The sequence below is a fragment of the Pinus tabuliformis genome, chromosome 1_2 (genome assembly GCF_031772625.1).
Source record: "Pinus tabuliformis cultivar Carrire ecotype Pingquan chromosome 1_2, CPIR1, whole genome shotgun sequence".
NCBI lineage: Eukaryota > Viridiplantae > Streptophyta > Pinopsida > Pinales > Pinaceae > Pinus > Pinus tabuliformis.
In genome coordinates this window covers 765,016,805-765,035,716 of record NC_142298.1, presented here as the reverse complement: position 1 = coordinate 765,035,716, position 18,912 = coordinate 765,016,805, and the positions used below count along the sequence as shown (strand labels likewise).

The following is an 18,912-nucleotide window of genomic DNA, read 5'->3' as shown; positions in this document are numbered from 1 at the left end:
GGCGTGGATGATCTATGATCCTCATGGCGAGTTGATAGATCTTCAAGGTGTGTGTTTGGGCCGTACCACTAACAATGTCGCTGAATATTGTGCTGTAATTGAACTACTTGCTGAAGCAATTAATCTCGGCATTCGTGCATTGGTAGTGAACCTAGACTCTCAACTTGTCGTCCACCAGCTCAACGGGCGATATTCTGTCAGAGACCATCGCATTCTAAGGTTGTATTTACGTGTGAGATTGTTAGAAAGGAACTTTGATTTCATCACATATCGACACATTCCAAGACAATTGAACACGTTAACTGATGCATTGGCTAACCATGTATTAGATAGACATTTGCGTAATATGTAAAACATCATACAAGAAAGCATATAAAGCGCAATAATAAAACCATAGAAATAGGCATATGTATATATATATGTGTGTCGCAATGTTTGCACCACGTGCATCATATAGTTCAAAAAATAATACATGTTCCTCTCAAATACATCCGGAGACGACATGTCTCTCAAAAAATATGCAGGAAAAGGAAACCTAGGAGTCTAGTCCCGGTGGTGCTCATGATATCACAACACCGCGCGCACCAAGCGTCTCAACAGACAATGGACACGATTAGGCACCCCCACTGTGTGCCTCTGGTACGGTAGTGGCATATCTCCCAGTCTAGCGTAATCAGGAATCCCTCGGGCGAGTCCCTCGAGATTCTGAATCAGTTCATCTCCCTCGGCACCCTCTTCCTGAGGGTCGGCTGCGGGCTGGTTCCTCCGAGCGATGGGAGACATGCCAACTAGTCGCTCTAGGCCAACATCTGCATGTATATACAATTATTTTTAGGACAAACATGTATTAACACAAAAAAAAATATAAAACATCAAAAACAAAAAGAGATCTTACCCAGCTCTTCGTCCCACTCCTCTCCCTCGGGCAATGGGAGATCTGGGTCTCCGGTGAAGTCAGTCCCTGCATAGGGCCAATCCTCCACCATAATCAGCTGACGACGGAGCCATATGAAGAACTCGGGCCTCCAGGACATCTGCTGGCCCCCTCTTCCCCTGGGCATCAGTGCTACCCAACGAGCCATCCTAGGCTCTCGTGGCAAAGGATCAGCCACTATAGCTCCCTGTCCGTGAAAAATTGGTAATCGTTCCAAGAAGAACGATACCACGATCAAACCATACCCAAACTGCTTTACCTTTCCTCGCTTGCACTTTGTAAGCTGCCTCTTGATGTTAGTAGTCACTGCGGTGGCCTAGTCGAAGATGGTAGGATTTAGGCATTCTGTGGCCAACAGAAGATGGTTCTTGCTTGCCTCATGGGGCGCCTACACTCCTGCAGCTCGAGTAATGGTGAACAGTATCACCCTGAGAATCAAGTCCGGAACGGTGGGAATATCCACCTTTGCACTGTTCCTTCCAAATTGCGCCCCTGGGCACACTCGGTCTCGAACTTCAGTCATCTTCTCCCTGGAAGGTCTACTCCCGGTCAAAATAGGCCTCACCCCTCTCCATGATAACCCCGTGATGAAGTAGATATCGGACACATCGAGCCCCAGCACTTGGTCCCGTAAACGGAACACTTGTTCATCAACATCCCACAGATCAATTATGAATTGTAGTAGCTCGGGCTGAGCACGCAAGTAAGGCGTAAGAAAGAATTTCTTAAGCCCACAGTCCCTTAGGGCATTCATGCACCCTTCATCCTCAAGGGCCAAAGCATCCTCGGCATCATGTTCTCGTTCCTTCCATTCTACTACCATTTTGCCTGCTCCTCTGCGTCCACAAGAACATATAAATCACGATTAGATCACTGGTAAGCTTACAATCCAATTAGATTTAAAATGAGTTGAGAAATCTTAAGCGGAAAATTAAGTTGCGCGGTTGGCGCGACTGTTTATAAAACAGTCGCGCCAATGAGCGTGACCCTTTTAGAAAAATCGCCCCATTAGCGCGGGTCCGTGCCGGATACCTGTGCTAATGGGCGAAGCCCTAAATTTTTTAATTCCCCCTTGTAGAGGTCAATCAGGAAGCAAAATGCATAAAAAATGTATGGAAATGGAGCTAAGGGAAGCGCCTCTTACCTGGAACCGACGAAATCCCGAATGGTTGCACGGATTCGCTGTAATCACCATCTGAAGTTCACTCCCCAAACAGACCACTGCTACTATTCAGAGAGGTAAAAAGTAAAAGTGATTCTACTTTTACCATTTTCACCATATTTATAACTTTTTGACTTATACTTAGGTTTAAAAAGTTACCTTTTGATTATTTTAATATATTTTTGGTCGAAAATGGATTTTACGCTTGCTTTTTGTGCAGCGACAGGTCTTTTACGCAACTTCGATGGTGAAACTAGTTGTATTTTATACTTTTTCGGACTTGGTAAATACACGAAAAAGTCATTGTGGAGTCATCTTTCAGCTCTTTTCTGACTCGCTACACATGAAAAGATCGCCGAGTTATCCCTCTTGACTCGTTAAACGTAAATAAGAGGCGGTCGTCTTTAAACTCCTTTCCGACCGTGTAAAAACGAAAAGATCGTCGGACCCTTGTCGTTTTAGGTTCGTTAACGGTTACGAAGCGACGTGGTTTCGATCACTTTTTTACTTTTTCAGGTCGAAATCACTACTCATGAAAAGTACTTCTCCATCGTAATGGTCGGGCAATTCTTTCGAGCATTGTTTTATACTTTTTCGGACTTGAGAGACACAACTTTACGAAAAAGGACACCCTTGGAGTTTTCTTTTCTGCTGTCTTTTCAAACTCCCTAACATGAAACGACGCCGAGTTCTTCCTCTGTCAGACTCGTTAAAACTTGATGACATTGGAGTCCGTAGAGATGACGTTACAAGCATATGCTATCCCCGTCAAGCTTGTTAATAAAAATAACTGGGGTACTCGCCAGAAATGGTGGGGGAAAAATGGAACCATAATTATTGTCGTGTCGGCAGTATGTCGCTCTTGAACATGGCACTTGTCTGCTTTTGTGTCTGGGTGGGGACATCTCATCTCGTTTTTCACTTGCCTCCGTGGATTTGGGTGATCCTGTTTGACCTCTCATCTGCTCATTGCCTTGTTACCATGACCTTTGATCCATTGATGTCAAATATTGCCAAGTCCACTATCGTGCCGCCGATATGTTCAAGAGAAGTTGACCTCTGCAGAATAACAACCTCCCTCTGATAGCTCACATAATTCTGATCCACCACAACATTCTTTCTCTGTCTCGTGCCGATGATGTGGGAAACACTATGGCCCACCTTCGATCAAGATCACTTCCTGTCGACTTCAGCTCATTATCCAGGAAGCTGATCTAGAGACTCCCTTCCGGTGCCTTGGAGCCTGCATGCCTCAATGGCAGGTTCTTCGTGTTCGACGTGAGGTTTTCATCATTGTCCTCCGATCGAATGATTCTACGAGTGTTCGACGCCAGCTCACTGATTCACAACCGTAGATTGTACCTATAGTACCTTGAGGGCCATTGTCATTATTGGTGGTACCTCTCGCGTCTGTTAACAGTTTTCATTATTGACTGGTAATCAGACAATGTTCATGCATGTTCGACTTCAACTCATATATTCGCATGCTTGAACTTGTACTTTTGTTCGGGTTGAGATGGAGCGCAAGACCCTGGATTTTGTCTGTTGGAATCCAGGCTGCGATTTTGTGGTTTATTGTTACATGACTCATTCACTGGATGGCTGAGACCATGCCTGAGTCTATTCATCGATCCTCATCGGATGGCTGCGACCATACCATGGATCTAGATTATTATGTACTATGTTATGGATGGCTCCGCCCATACCACATATATCATGTACTGGAGCTATCAGTTGTATCTTTCTATGCAGATTCTCCGGCGGCAGCTGCATGTGTTCTTGTAAAGCATTTCACCCCTCTCTCTCTCTCGGGCCTCATGCTTTAGGGGGCATCTGTTACACAGTAATTTGTCACCATTTGTCACCGTCCCTGTTACCCCTTTCCCGCACTTTGGAGGATTCATTCCGGGACCTGTGAGAAGTGACATAACTTGAAAAAACTTGCATTATGTTCCCCTAAGTATGGACTTCATATGCCTTGAAGACATCTCCTGCAGAATATCCTTAAAAAGTCCCCTTTTTCCATTAGCGCGGATCCACAGTGTATCACCCGCGCCAATGGGGGAAATTCTCCGAAGAGGACGCGCCAGTTGGTGCTCTGTCTCAGAGTCTTATCCGCGCCAACCAAGTTTGGGAAAGCTTTTTAACAAACGCACGCCCGAAAGTTTTTTCCTTTCGACTCATGAGGCTTTTCAAGGATAATGCCAATCTCATGGATGTCGAGATTCATCGTATCTCTATCCATAATAGCTTTTCGAGGATAATGCCAATCCCATGGATGTCTGGATTCATTGTATCTCTTCCTCCTCCTCCATCTATAAAAGCTTGTTCTGTTGCATTTGACAAGCTAGTTTTTGATAATAGGGAGAATTATATTGTCAGAAGTCTGAGAGATTGCTGTAAGAGTCTTCTTTGCATTCATAATCAAAGAGAGAGAGGCTTGTTCCCAATCCTGGCAAGCTTTGCAAGACATATGTAGCTGATCACCCAGCCAAAGGAGGATTTGACATCAGAACTATGGTTGTATACTCCTTTGTTGATTATCAATAATAGATTACTATCATTATGGTTCCATTCTTGTTGTTCATTGTGATGATGTTCGAGTTATATCTTTTCTGACCGATATATAATTGCATCTATTGGATTTTATGCTTGTATTCGTGTCATTCTTTGCATGTGCAGGTGTCCATTCACGGAGATCGTGAAGATCGTGACCGGCCAGAGCAAAGGAACGGGAGCGTCAACTCTTCTACAACACTAGCGTTGGAATCCAAGTAGGTTCTCATAATCCACCTTTAATTTGCAATTAGGAACTTGCGTGATAGCATTGTTTGATTGTTGCTAGACCCATTTTGGGCTAGTGGGATCGCCTCTGTCCGCAGAGGGGATTTAACTCTCCAACACTAACTATCACATAACAACAAGAAGTTACTATCATTCATGACTATTCGACACGTGTGCATATGCCCACACTGATTCACTAGCATCTATCATGCATGCAACCATAACAACAATAAATGACAAACATGTATATAAACCTAATGTATATAACAATCCATTAACTAACATACCTGCATGCCAAACATAAAATACCTATATGACGATATGATCTTACCCCAAAGTCTGATACCACAACCTCATTCTGATGATCTACATCTCCTGCTCTATCTCAACTAACACAGTAACATCATAACATACCAATAGTATCATGATGACGTAATTGCATACAATGACCTCATGCACAACAACCTTCACCATGAAAATGCATGCATAAGAACATATAGACATTGATATGCATAACCAATGCATATACCACCATACGCTCATGATGACACATCCCACAACAACACCATCAACCTTCACATGGCGACACCACTACAACCATGATCAACACCATGCAAACACAATAAGCACATGGACTACAAGCATAAGGAACACATATGCAACCGATATGAATGCATGTCGACCAACACACCACCCAACTAGTCTAAGGGTTGAACCATGCTCTGATACCATTCTGTAACGACCTCCTCCCACATCTACCCAAGTAACCAACCAACTGGGGTAAACATGTGATGAGAAGTTACTATGATATGATTCGACTCTTTATGTGTCAGTTAAGGAAGTGGAATCGACAGAAATCCACAACACATACCCTCTATATCTACTACTGGACTCCCATAAGCCTTCCTGGTCATCCCCATGATCAGTCCTTAGGTCCCACTAAGTTTTTGACCATTAAACCCCTGGATGCTCCCTTGATATGGACAAGGGTGTTTCTGGGAGGCTCCAGACGCTCGCACAACAAGGCATGCATGTGTCTGGGGAATTTTATCCTCAAACCCGTGCCTGCAACTTCAATATTTGTGCCACTTTTCAAGCCCAAAATCTAGGTGACTGCCCAGAAACCCCTGCAGATTTCAGAATCCATAATTTACATGATGATAAGACTTACAAATAAAAAATTGACTCCAGGACTAGGCCTAACCATCCCCAACAGGTATTGACATTCTATCAAACTCTTGGCATCAATGCAATATACAGGAAATGAATACAAGACATAACATAAATGAATGATAACTCATATGAAAATTGACAAGAATGATCACCACCCTCTTCCTTTAATTGTTTTGACATCAATTAGGCCTTACATCCATTATCCTTTCAGTTACAAGTATATACATGAAATAACCATGACTATAATCAGTCACATAACCATGCTTATAACCAACATTAAACCATGTAAATAACAATGAGATAATATCTATTAAGGCCACATAATAACAAGTACAAAATCCAGAGAACTTAGCCTTTATTAAACATAGGCAAGACCCGACCAAGTTCGGGACTTCCACATACCACTCGACCATAGACATGGCTAAACCATAATTTTATTTTAGCTAGTCACTCTTGTGCCATATTCGAAGCATGAATGTGGGATCTCATGGATAAACCAATCCAAAAACAAACCAAGGAATCTAGAGGTTAAACCACCTCCACCCTCACCAAACTGTGATCTTACCAAAACCAACACCGAGATCACAAAACCAAACCGAGCTTGGAATGATTCCGGACTCCATCACTATCCTTGAGGAATTTCCTGTCTCCTTGTCTCTCAGATTTTACCATAATCCACATTGGATCACTGGGCCCTAAACTAAGACACCACCCTTAGGCTTTACCATGTATCCCGCCAAAATTGGTTAAGGGATCCTGCACCCCATATTTTGAAACCATTTGGAAATTCCAAAGCTAAAAACTAAGAAAACAATCCCATCACACCATGGCTATCTGAAAAAAGGAAAGGCAAGGTGTAAACCACTGTCATAACCTGACAAAACCATGCCATCGACAAGAAAGATAACCATATACAAACATGCAAAGCCATGCATGTCAAAACTAGCTAGGAAATCACACACACAATATGTTACCTACAAGTATTCCTCCTAAAGCTGCTTGATATGGATCCTCCTTGCTTGATCTTTTCTTTTCTTTTCTTTCCTTGTCCTTCCTTTTCTTTCTTTTCCCTTCCTTGCTCCAAAGCTAGAAAGCTCCAAGAAAACTCTAAGTGTCCAAGAGTGAGAGAGAGAGAGAGTAGAAGAGAGTTCCACCAAAACCTTTCAAAATATTTCCAACTAACCCTCAAAAGCATTTTTATTAATGAGGCCTCTATTTTCTTCATTTTCCATTATTTTCCTTCATTTTCCTCCTCACATCCAACTTGTGACTATTCACCTTCCTCTTCTCCTATTTTCCTTCATTTTCATAAATAAATGTGCCAAAATACCTTTTTTCCTTTTTAATGCCTTTGCCATTTCCTTTGCCATTGCCTTTTTCGATTTCCTTAGCCACAATAAAATGAATGAACACCCACTAGGATGTTTTCCCAACCATTCAACTTGGAATACATGTCCCATGACCTTGGTCTTATTTTAACTTTATTAACTTTTATTACATGAAATTTTAACCAGGGGTTATTACAGTGACCTCCTCGACATTGTAGAGATTTTTGACATCACTATAAAGAGCAGCCCCACAAAGTATTACGACTTTAGTTAGCACCCATGTAGATTCTCCCCCTCTAGGCACCCTCACATTGTTAAAATTCACCTGACATATTTATGTATTGTTATTCCAATTATGATGCTCCAGTTAGAATATTGAATGTTTTAATGGGGTCATATATGTGATTGCAACTCGAGAGGTCACAAGTGATGATTGCTTCAAATATTGGTCTCATGTGACAAGGCTAACTAAGTCGCATACCTCAGACTCAGTTCATGGTGAGAAATCAATGCGGGCTTGAAATATGACTGCGACTAGAAGAGGTCACAAACCATATTTTATCATTAATGAAGTGGACATCATTTTTTTTTAATGTATGTTTTCAGCATGCACCTAGTGTTCTCTTTACCAGTTTATCTTTAGTATTTTACGATTTTCCCTTCAGTTTCATCGACCCTTTCACATTAATTTTCATGACCTCCCTCATAGATAGACTTATCGCTCATCACAAAAAAGTGGCAATGAGTGGATGTCTGAAAGTGTGGTTTGCGACTTCATTTTAGTTGTACCTGCAACTCTTCAACATTGTTATATAACTAGTCACTTCCCAATGCGGTCCCAATGCCAAGACAATGGCTCCAACTTGCTGCCTATATATATACGTCTATGAAAAATTTTGTCCCATTTCCAAGATAATGGCTCCCACTCGCTGCCTATATATATACATCTATGCCATATATGTTCTTCACAAAGAATCATTTCACAACATGTATAACGTATGTTAAGGACTTGTATGATGGGTTTTGAAAATCATCTACTCCACATACTCAATGCCATAGAATGTTGAGAACAATAAGCTTGTGTGTTTCAAATAACATCAGAGACATGATGTCCCCCACAAAAAATATATTTTATTGGTGTCTCATTTAAGATTCTGGGACACTATACAGACCAACCTTCACTTGTCGCCAAAGTTATTTCTTCAACGCTAATGTTTGCAACAGTCTCTGGTATTCTTATGGCCTTGTTTTTGAATACCGCTGGAGGTGCTTAGGATAATGCAAAGAAGTACACAGAAAGTGGTGCTCTTGGTGGAAAATGAAGTGAAGCTCACAAGGCAATGGTTATAGGAGACACAGATAGAGATCAATTCAAAGACATTGCTAGACCATCACTACATGTTCTCATCAAGATGCTTGCAACTATTACATTGGTCATGGCACCAATGTTTTTATGAATTCACTACAAGATCACGAGTTTTCACCTAGTAGAATTCATGTCTGGTGTCATATCCATATATTTTTCATCCATTTTTATTAGATTTAGAAGCTGTTAAGCCTATAATTTGTTGGAATCTATTTCTCAGGTAGGGTCTATTTTTTGGATATCACTAACTGGTTAAGAACGTTGAGAGAAAAGTGATATTAGCAACAACTGAGAAAAGTTGAACAAGATCCCCTCCTTGTAACGATGATATGATTGGGTGTATTCTCCATGGACTCGACCTGCATGATGTATTATAATGTAAATTAGCCCAGGGGTGCTTTAAATAATATTGTCCCATAATTTGAAAACAAGTAAAACGTGACCATAAGCTTGAAGGAGTACCAAATAGAAAGTCTAAATAACCTATGGTGGAAGTGCTTCCAATGGAGATATGTCATGCACTTAATGGAGCTTTTGAAGGCTTAATTACTCATGCACAAACAAACTAACACTCAAGTACATGCATGAACTTGGTACTTGTAGAAGGTACTTCATGACATGATATGACTCAAGCACAAGTGTCATGCCATGACTGTGAGACGACTTCCTAGATGCTGGAAATAGGTCAAACAAAGCTAATACTGTTGTCATGAAAATATAGGGTTTCAAATATATTCAAGTAACATGACATTTTTAGGAATCTTAATGCACTCAAGGGGATGAGAACCAAGGCAAGGCGGGGTTACTGTCATGAGGTACTATCACAAACCCTAATGCATATGTGTGGTCATGTTTCAAGGTAAGTCAAGAAGAGTAAAATTTACATGTGTCCTAAATAGTGAGGATTAATTCAAAGTAGGGTTGGATCTTCAATCACATAAGTCTAGGGTTACAAGGATGCAAGGGGAAGATATAGCTCTCATAAACCCTAATGCACATGCTGAGATGTAGGACCAGTCAATAACCTAGGGGAATATGTTCTGCAATGACTCTCACCATGTTAGCGTGTGATTCCAATGAGATTGCACCTGTAGAGGCATGCGAATTAGGTTAAAACAAGAAGGGGATCACTCTTTTGCCAATTTAGGGTTTCTCCCAAACTTTGGTGTGGTAACCATAACGAAAGCCAAATTGAATTCTTGTCTTTCCACACATAGTGCCTCCACTAATTAGCAATGAATACTAATGAAAGGTAAGTGTCGAATTCAGGAGAGAATCTTAAGACATCAATGAAGCGACAAACCTTCAAAACCCTAATTCAATCATAAGGTCAGTATACGAGATAACACATGATCTGTGGATTCAATATGTAAAGCGTGAATGGGAACATCAACAAGGTTTGATAACATGATCAAAACCGTAATGGCTCGGGGTAAGCAGAGGGGGACCCAAAATTTTGGGTGTTGTTATAGCGGCTACAACAATTGGTGAACCATTGGTAGAATCCAACATATCTGGTTGCATCCCTATAACAGAATGAGCCTAAATGATAATGCAGGAAGTATTGAAAGCCAAATGCAATGGCCTTTCAAGGTCTAGCTAGAGGCACCCATCTCTTGGAAGCTAGTAGAGGTAGTTGTAATGAGGATAGGGTTTTGCATTGGGTAATGATATGAACAACCCATGTTCCATTCCTAGGTTTTGACCAATTGCATGATATGTATTTAAAGTTGCAGTAAAAATAATAAGATGTTCTTCACTTTTGGCACTGATTCCCATGCTTACTTATGGTGGTTGTATTAGTTGTCTAATATTCTCACTATATTTGTATGTGTGCTTTCATATACGCAATATGTTATGGACTGGTTCATAGTTGTTGCATGTATGTTTTGCTTTCGAATCTGTGTTTACTTATATCACCATGTTAGTGAACTATTGTGAACTAGTTTGCAATTAACTTCTTGCATGTTCTTGTTCATGTATGTTTGTTCTAGTTTTGGCTCATTGGTCTCTCTCATGGCATACCACTTCTTATTGTTGCTGAGACTTTTTTGTACCTTTTTCCATAATTTTTCAATCTTGGGCTGATTTTGTTTCACTGTTTGGGAATTTCATTCTTGTCCCCACTCTGACACCTTCTCAACTGACAGCCAAGAGCAGAAACATTCATTGTGGCAGCCAGCCTCACATACCAGATGGGTCTCCTATCCCAAATGGTGTGAGGTCTAAGTGGGGCTTCACATTGGGGATACCCCCTTGTTGTTGGCAGTACATTCCATCCTATCAACAAATTGGCGCTAGAAGGAGGGCCAGATGACAAGCTGCGCCCTTTGAGTCTATTTTGAACCACCTATATATCTAGAATGGCACATCCTGAAATATTACTCCTGGGGTGTTTATCTAATTTTTCCATTTGTCAATTTTCAATCCCCTATGAGCCTCTGTATCACTTGTCTTAGTTGAAGTTTGATGGTGAGAATGGAACATCCATACCCGAGCACTCTTCCAATTTTCTTAGGTTTTGCGAATCTTACAAAATCGATGATGAAGAGTTTTCTTATGTGCTTCTCTCCCTCACCCTTGAAGGCTGCGACAAGAAATGGTTCCACACATTGCCAACAACTTCCATCCATTCATTTGAGCAACTCGTCGATAAGGTTCATAAATATTTTTATAGGGACAATTTTCAAGATGTGTTAAGAAGGATAAATAAGCTCAGAATGAAACCTGAAGAATTTCTAGGGGATTTTGCTGCTAGATTTGTTCATCTTTGTTTTGAATTTCCTGAAAGAGATGCCGATTGGGTGTTTTTAAGTAAAAAATTTCAATGGTTGGTTCTTGTTTCTTTGTAACACCTTCAATATGAAACAAATCCCGATTCTTATGAGTATCATGATAATTTTCACGTTTCAGATTGTCAAGATCTTATCCCTAAAATTGTCTTACCTATCTCTGTGAATCAGGAAAAACCTCAAGCCTATGAGGAGGGAATTACTACTTGTGACATTTCTCATCCTCCTCCTGATTTGTTACCTAATGAAATTTTGGTCGTAAATGGTTCAGATGATGAAAAGTATTTATAGGGAAATGAATCAAATTTCCTTTCTTCTGAAGCTCTCGTATATCCTGTTGAATTTGAATCTCAAAATCATGTTGATGCAACATCTCTACTTGTTGATGAAACCCAAATTGATCCCTTTAAACATATGCATAGGTCTATTCCTGAATTTCATTCACTTGTTGGCAATGACTTGGTTCTTGTCTCAGATAAAGTTGACATGCCTATCAAATCTATGGGCCATGACATGCATGTGCAAGATATGAGTCCTGGTCCAATTGGTGCCCCTCCATTTGAACCCTTTCATCCATTATACCCTGATTTATTTCATGAGTCTACTACACCAAAATTTCTATAAATCATTCAAATATTTATCCTGCTCGTGTTGTGTTGGTCGCAACCCAACTTGGCCTAGTTTTTCGCAAAGACTCCGCATTTTGTGGGGCAAAGGGTGAAGTGGATTGCGCAACAAAGCAGTTGGAATATACCATGCGGTATAAGGGCGTTAGAGTGGGTCAATTACCCTCCTCTTTTGTAAAAGAATGTGATCATTTTAAGGATCAATGGTTTTATCTGCTTGTTGTAGGGAGTCCATGGTATTGTAACAATGTAACCCTCGATGTAATAGTATATATAGGGTAAAATAATAAGAAGAGAATCATCATATCAAATTGATCCAAATATGTTTTATGGTTTAACTTTTGTGATCTTCTGTTTGGGGAAAATAAAGTGAGGCTCTGCAGCTGAGTGTGCAGAGGCCTGAGTCTACATCTTAGTGTGCAGACGACCTATATCTTAGTGCGTGGGTCAATAACTATTTGTTGTACAAGATTTCTTATTATAAGCAAAAATTCTTGCGGACGTAGCCTCGCATTCGGGTGAACCACGGTAAAATTGATGTCTTCATGTGTATATTTGCTTTCTATCTGTTGTAGCATCGCAGTTTATTACAATTGCACTTTATTTTAGTACAATGATGATTTATGGCTTTATATGGTATGTTTAAGTGATAAAATGAATGTGACAAAGTGATTTATGAATGTTAAGAATGAAAGATAAAATAAAACACCACATCACATGGTGACATCACTACAACCATGATCAACACCATGCAAACGCAATAAGCACATGGAATACAAGCATAAGGAACACATATGCAACCGACATGAATGCATGACCAACACACCACCCAACTAGTCCAAGGGTGAACCATGCTTTGATACCATTCTGTAATGACCTCCTCCCACATCTACCCAAGTAACCAGCCAACCGGGGTAAACATGTGATGAGAAGTTTCTATGATATGATTTGACTCTTTATGTGTCAATTAAGGAAGTGTAATCGATAGAAATCCACAACAAATACCTTCTATACCTGCTACAGGACTCCCATAAGCCTTCCTGGTCATCCCCATGACTAGTCCCTAGGTCCCACTAAGTTTTTGACCATTAAACCCCTGGATGCTCCCTTGATATGGACAAGGGTGTGTCTGGGAGGCTCCAGACGCTTGCAAAACAAGGCATGCATGCATCTGGGGGATTTTCTCCTCAAACCTGTCCCTGCAACTTCGAGATTTGTGCCACTTTTCAAGCCCAAAATCCAGGTGACCGCCCAGAAACTCCTGTAGATTTCAAAATCCATAATTTGCATGTTGACAAGACTTACAAATCAAAAACTGACTCCAAGACTAGGCCTAACCATCCCCAATAGGGACTGACATTCTGTCAAACACTTGGCATCAATGCAATATACAGGAAATGAATACAAGACATAACATAAATGAATGATAACTCATATGAGAATTGACAAGAAGGATCACCACCCTCTTCCTTTAACTGTTTTGACATAAATTAGGCCTTGCATCCATTATCCTTTCAGTTACAAGTAAATACATGAAATAACCATGACTATAACCAGTCACATAACCATGCTTATAACCAACATTAAACCATGTAAATAAAAATGAGATAATATCTATTAAGGCCACATAATAACAAGTACAAAATCCAGAGAACTTAGCTTTTATTAAACACAGGCAAGAACCGACCAAGTTCGGGACTTCCACATACCACTCGACCATAGACATGGCTGAACCAAAATTTTATTTCAGCGAGTCACCCCCATGACATATTCCAAGCATGAATGTGGGATCTCATGGATAAACCAATCCAAAAAAAACCAGGGAATCTCGAGGTTAAACCACCTCCACCCTCACCAAACTGTGATCTCACCAAAACCAACACCGAGATCACAAAACCAAACCGAGCTTGGAATGATTTCGGACTCCATCACTATCCTTGAGGAATTTCCTGTCTCCTTGTCTCTCAAATTTTACCACAATCCACCTTGGATCACTAGGCCCTAAACTGAGACACCACCCTCAGGCTTTACCATGTATCCCACCAAAACTGGTTAAGGGATTACTAGGCCTTTGGGAATTTTTCTAAGACCACCTGCACCTCAGATTTTGAAACCATTTGGAAATTCCAAAGCTAAAAATTGAGAAAACAATCCCATCACACCATGGCTATCTGAAAAAAGGAAAGGCAAGGTTTAAAACCATTGTCATAACCTAACAAAATGATGCCACTGACAACAAGATAACCATATACTAACATGCAAAACCATGCATGTCAAAACTAGCTAGGAAATCACACATGCAATATGTTACCTACAGGTATTCCTCCTAAAGCTGCTTGATCCAGATCCTCCTTGCTTGATCTTTTCTTTTCTTTCCTTTCATTATCCTTCCTTTTCTTTCTTTTCCCTTCCTTGCTCCAAAGCTAGAAAGCTCCAAGAAAACTCTAAGTGTCCAAGAGTGAGAGAGAGAGGGAGAGTAGAAGAGAGTTCCACCAAAACCTTTCAAAATATTTCCAACTAACCCTCAAAAGAATTTTTATTAATGAGGCCTATATTTTCTTCATTTTCCATTATTTTCCTTCATTTTCCTCCTCACATCCAACTTGTGACCATTCACCTTCCTTCTCCTATTTTCCTTTATTTTCATAAACAAATGTGCCAAAATACCTTTTTGTCTTTTTAATGCCTTTGCCATTTCCTTTGCCAATTTCCTTAGCCACAATAAAATGAATGAACACCTACTAGGATGTCCCCCCACCATTAAGCTTGGAATACATGTCCCATGGCGTTAGTCTTATTTTTACTTTATTAACTTTTATTACATGAAATTTTAACCATGGGTTGTTACAGTGACCTCCCTCGACATTGTAGAGACTCTTGACGGCACCGTAAAGACTAGCCCCACAAAGTACTACGACTTTAGTTAGTGCCCATGTAGCTTCTCCCCCTCTAGGCACCCTCACATTGTTAAAATTCACTTGGCATATTTATGTATCGTTATTCCAATTATGATGCTCCAATCAGAATGTTGAATGTTCTAATGGGGTCATATATGTGATTGAAACTCGAGAGGTCGCAAGTGGTGATTGCTTCAAATCTTGGTTGCATGTGACAAGGCTAACTAAGTCACATACCTCAGACCCAGTTCATGGTGAGAAATCAATGCGGGCTTGAAATATGACTTTGCGACTAGAAGAGGTCACAAACTCCATATTTTCTCATTAATGAAGTGGACATCATTTTTTTAATGTATGTTTTCAGCGTGCACCCAGTGTTCTCCTTACTAGTTTATCTTTAGTATTTTATGATTTTCCCTTCAGTTTCATCAACCCTTTCACATTAATTTTCATGACCTCCCTCACAGATAAACTTATCACTCATCACAAAAAAGTGGGAATGAGTGGATGTCTGAAAGCGTGGTTTGTGACTTCATTTTAGTTTTACTTGCAACTCTTCAACATTGTTATATAACTAGTTACTTCCCAATGCGGTCCCAATGCCAAGATAATGGCTCCAACTTGTTGCCTATATATATATACATCTGTGAAAAATTTGGTCCCATTGCCAAGATAATGGCTCCCATTTGCTGCCTATATATATACATCTATGAGATATATGTTCTTCACAAAGAATCATTTCACAACATGTATAACATATGTGAAGGACTTGTATGATGGGTTTTGAAAAACATCTAATCCACATACTCAACGCCATCGAATGTTGAGAACAATAAGCTTGTGTGTTTCACATAACATTAGAGACATGATGTCCCCCACAAAAAATATATTTTATTGGTGTCTCATTTAAGATTCTGGGACACTGTATAGACCAACCTTCACTTGTCACCAAAGTTATTTCTTCAATGCTAATGTTTGCAACAGTCTCTGGTATTCTTATGGCCTTGTTTTTGAATAACGCTGGAGGTGCTTGGGATAATGCAAAGAAGTACATAGAAAGTGGTGCTCTTGGTGGAAAATTAAGTGAAGCTCACAAGGCAATGGTTACAGGAGACATAGTTAGAGATCCATTCAAAGACGTTGTTGGACCATCACTACATGTGCTCATCAAGATGATTGCAACTATTACATTGGTCATGGCACTAATGTTTTTATGAATTCACTACAGGATCACGAGTGTTCACCTAGTAAAATTCATGTCCGGTGTCATATCCATATAGTTTTTGTCGATTTTTATTAGATTTAGAAGCTGTTAAGCCTATAATTTGTTGGAATTTGTTTTTGAGGTAGGGTCTATTTTTTGGATATCACTAACTAGTTAAGTAACGTTGAGAGAAAAGTGACATTAGCAACAACTGAGAAAAGTTGAACAAGATCCCCTCCTTGTAACTATGATATGGTTGGGTTTATTCTCCATGGAATTGACCTGCATGATGTACTATAATGTAAATTAGCATAGGGGTGCTTTAATTAATATTGTCCCATAATTCTAAAACAAGTAAAACGTGACCATAAGCTTGAAGGAGTACCAAATAGAAAGTCTAAATAATCTATGGTGGAAGTTCTTCTACTGGAGGTATGTCATGCACTTAATGGAGCTTTTGAAGTCTTGATTACTCATGCACAAACAAACTAATGCTCAAGTACTTGCATGAACTTGGTAGTTGTAGAAGGTACTTCGTGACATGATATGACTCAAGCACAAGTGTCATGCCATGACTATGAGACGACTTCCTAGAGGTTGGAAATAGGTCAAAAAAGGCTAATACTATTGTCATGAAAATATAGGGTTTCAAATATATTCAAGTAACATGACATTTTTAGGAATCTTAATGCACTCAAGGGGATGAGAACTAAGGCAAGGTGGGGTTACCGTCATGAGGGACTATCACAAACCCTAATGCATATGTGTGGTCATGTTTCGAGGTAAGTCAAGAAGAGTAAAATTTACATGTGTCCTAAATAGTGAGGATTAATTCAAAGTAGGGTTGGATCTTCAATCACATAAGTCTAGGGTTATAAGGATGCAAGGGGAAGATATAGCTCTCATAAACCCTAATGCACATGCTGAGATGTAGGACTAGTCAATAACCTAGGGGAATATGTTCTGCAACGACTCTCACCATGATAGCGTGTGATGCCGATGAGATTGCACCCCTAGAGGCATGCGAATTAGGTTAAAACAAGAAGGTGATCACTATTTTGCTAATTTAGGGTTTCTCCCAAACCCCGGTATGGTAACCATAATGAAAGCCAAATTGAAGTCTTGTCTTTCCACACATAGTGCCTCCACTAATTAGCGATGAATACTAATGAAAGGGTAGTGTCGAATTCATGGGAGACTCTTAACACATCAATGAAGCGACAAACCTTCAAAACCCTAATGCAATCATAAGGTCAATATCTAAGATAACACATGATGTGTGGATTCAATATGTAAAGCGTGAATGGGACCATCAACAAGGTTTGATAACATGATCAAAACCCTAATGGCTAGGGGTAAGCAGAGGGGGACCCAAAATTTTGGGTGTTGTTGTAGCGACTACAACAATTGGTGAACCATTGGTAGAATCCAACATATCTGATTGCATCCCTATAACAGAATGAGCTTGAATGATAATGCAGGAAGTATTGAAAGCCAAATGCAATGGCCTTTCAAGGTCTAGCTAGAGGCACTCATCTCTTGGAAGCTAGTAGAGGTAGCTATAATGAGGCTAGGGTTTTGCATTGGGTAATGATATGAGTAACCCATGTTCCACTGCTGGGTTTTGACCAATTACATGATATGTATTTAAAGTTGTAGCAACAATAATAAGATTTTTTTCACTTTTGGCACTGATTCCCATGCTTACTCATGGTGGTTGTATTAGTTGTCTAATATTTTCATTGTATTTGTATGTGTGCTTTCATATACGCAATATGTTATGGACTAGTTCATAGTTGTTGCATGCATGTTTTTCTTTCAAATCTGTGTTTACTTATTTCTTGCCATGTTAGTGATCTATTGTGAACTAGTTTGCAATTAACTTATTGCATGTTCTTGTTCATGTATGTCTATTTTGGTTTTGGCTCACTGGTCTCTCTCATGGCATACCATTTCTTATTGTTGCTGAGACTTTTTTGTACCTTTTTCCATAATTTGTTAATCTTGGGATGATTTTGTTTCAGTGTTTGGGAATTTCATTCTTGTCCCCACTCTGACACCTTCTCATTTGACAGCCAAGAGTAGAAACATTCATTGTGGCAGCCAGCCTCACATACTAGATGGGGCTCCTATCCCAAACGATGTGAGGTCTAAGTGGGACTGCACACCGGGGATACCCCCTTGTTGTTGGCTTTACATTCCATCCTGTCAATAAATTGGCGCTAGACGGAGGGCCAAATGACAAACTGTGCCCTTTGAGTCTATTTTGAACCTCTTATCTCGAATGGCGCACCTAAAATATGTTATGAAACCAGCTCAAGAAAAGATAGAAAAGAAAGATCAACGCCTTAGAATTCAGCCTCTTCGAGGGGGCAACCTCCTTTACATTACATAAATGAACAATTCTTGGATGATACAAATGAAAAAACCTCCTTTCTATATATAGGAGTCTATGGAGTCACAATATAATCCAACCGACCTAACAATAATAATATAAAGCCACAAAAATAACAATAGAGGGATTCTATGGGCACATTAATAACAATATGGGGGTAATGGGGGCACAACAATATAAATAAGGGGTATAACTACAATAGTAATGGGGTAATCACTAGTATTATAGGGACCCAACATGCCCCTCTCCTT

At 40.0% G+C, this 18,912-nt stretch overlaps 1 pseudogene; it reads right to left on the bottom strand.

The window, feature by feature from the left end:
- The window catches only part of LOC149208071 (prohibitin-1, mitochondrial pseudogene), a 31,620-nt pseudogene extending 16,474 nt beyond the window's left edge, over positions 1–15,146 (bottom strand).
- Between the last annotated feature and the right edge of the window lie 3,766 nt (positions 15,147–18,912).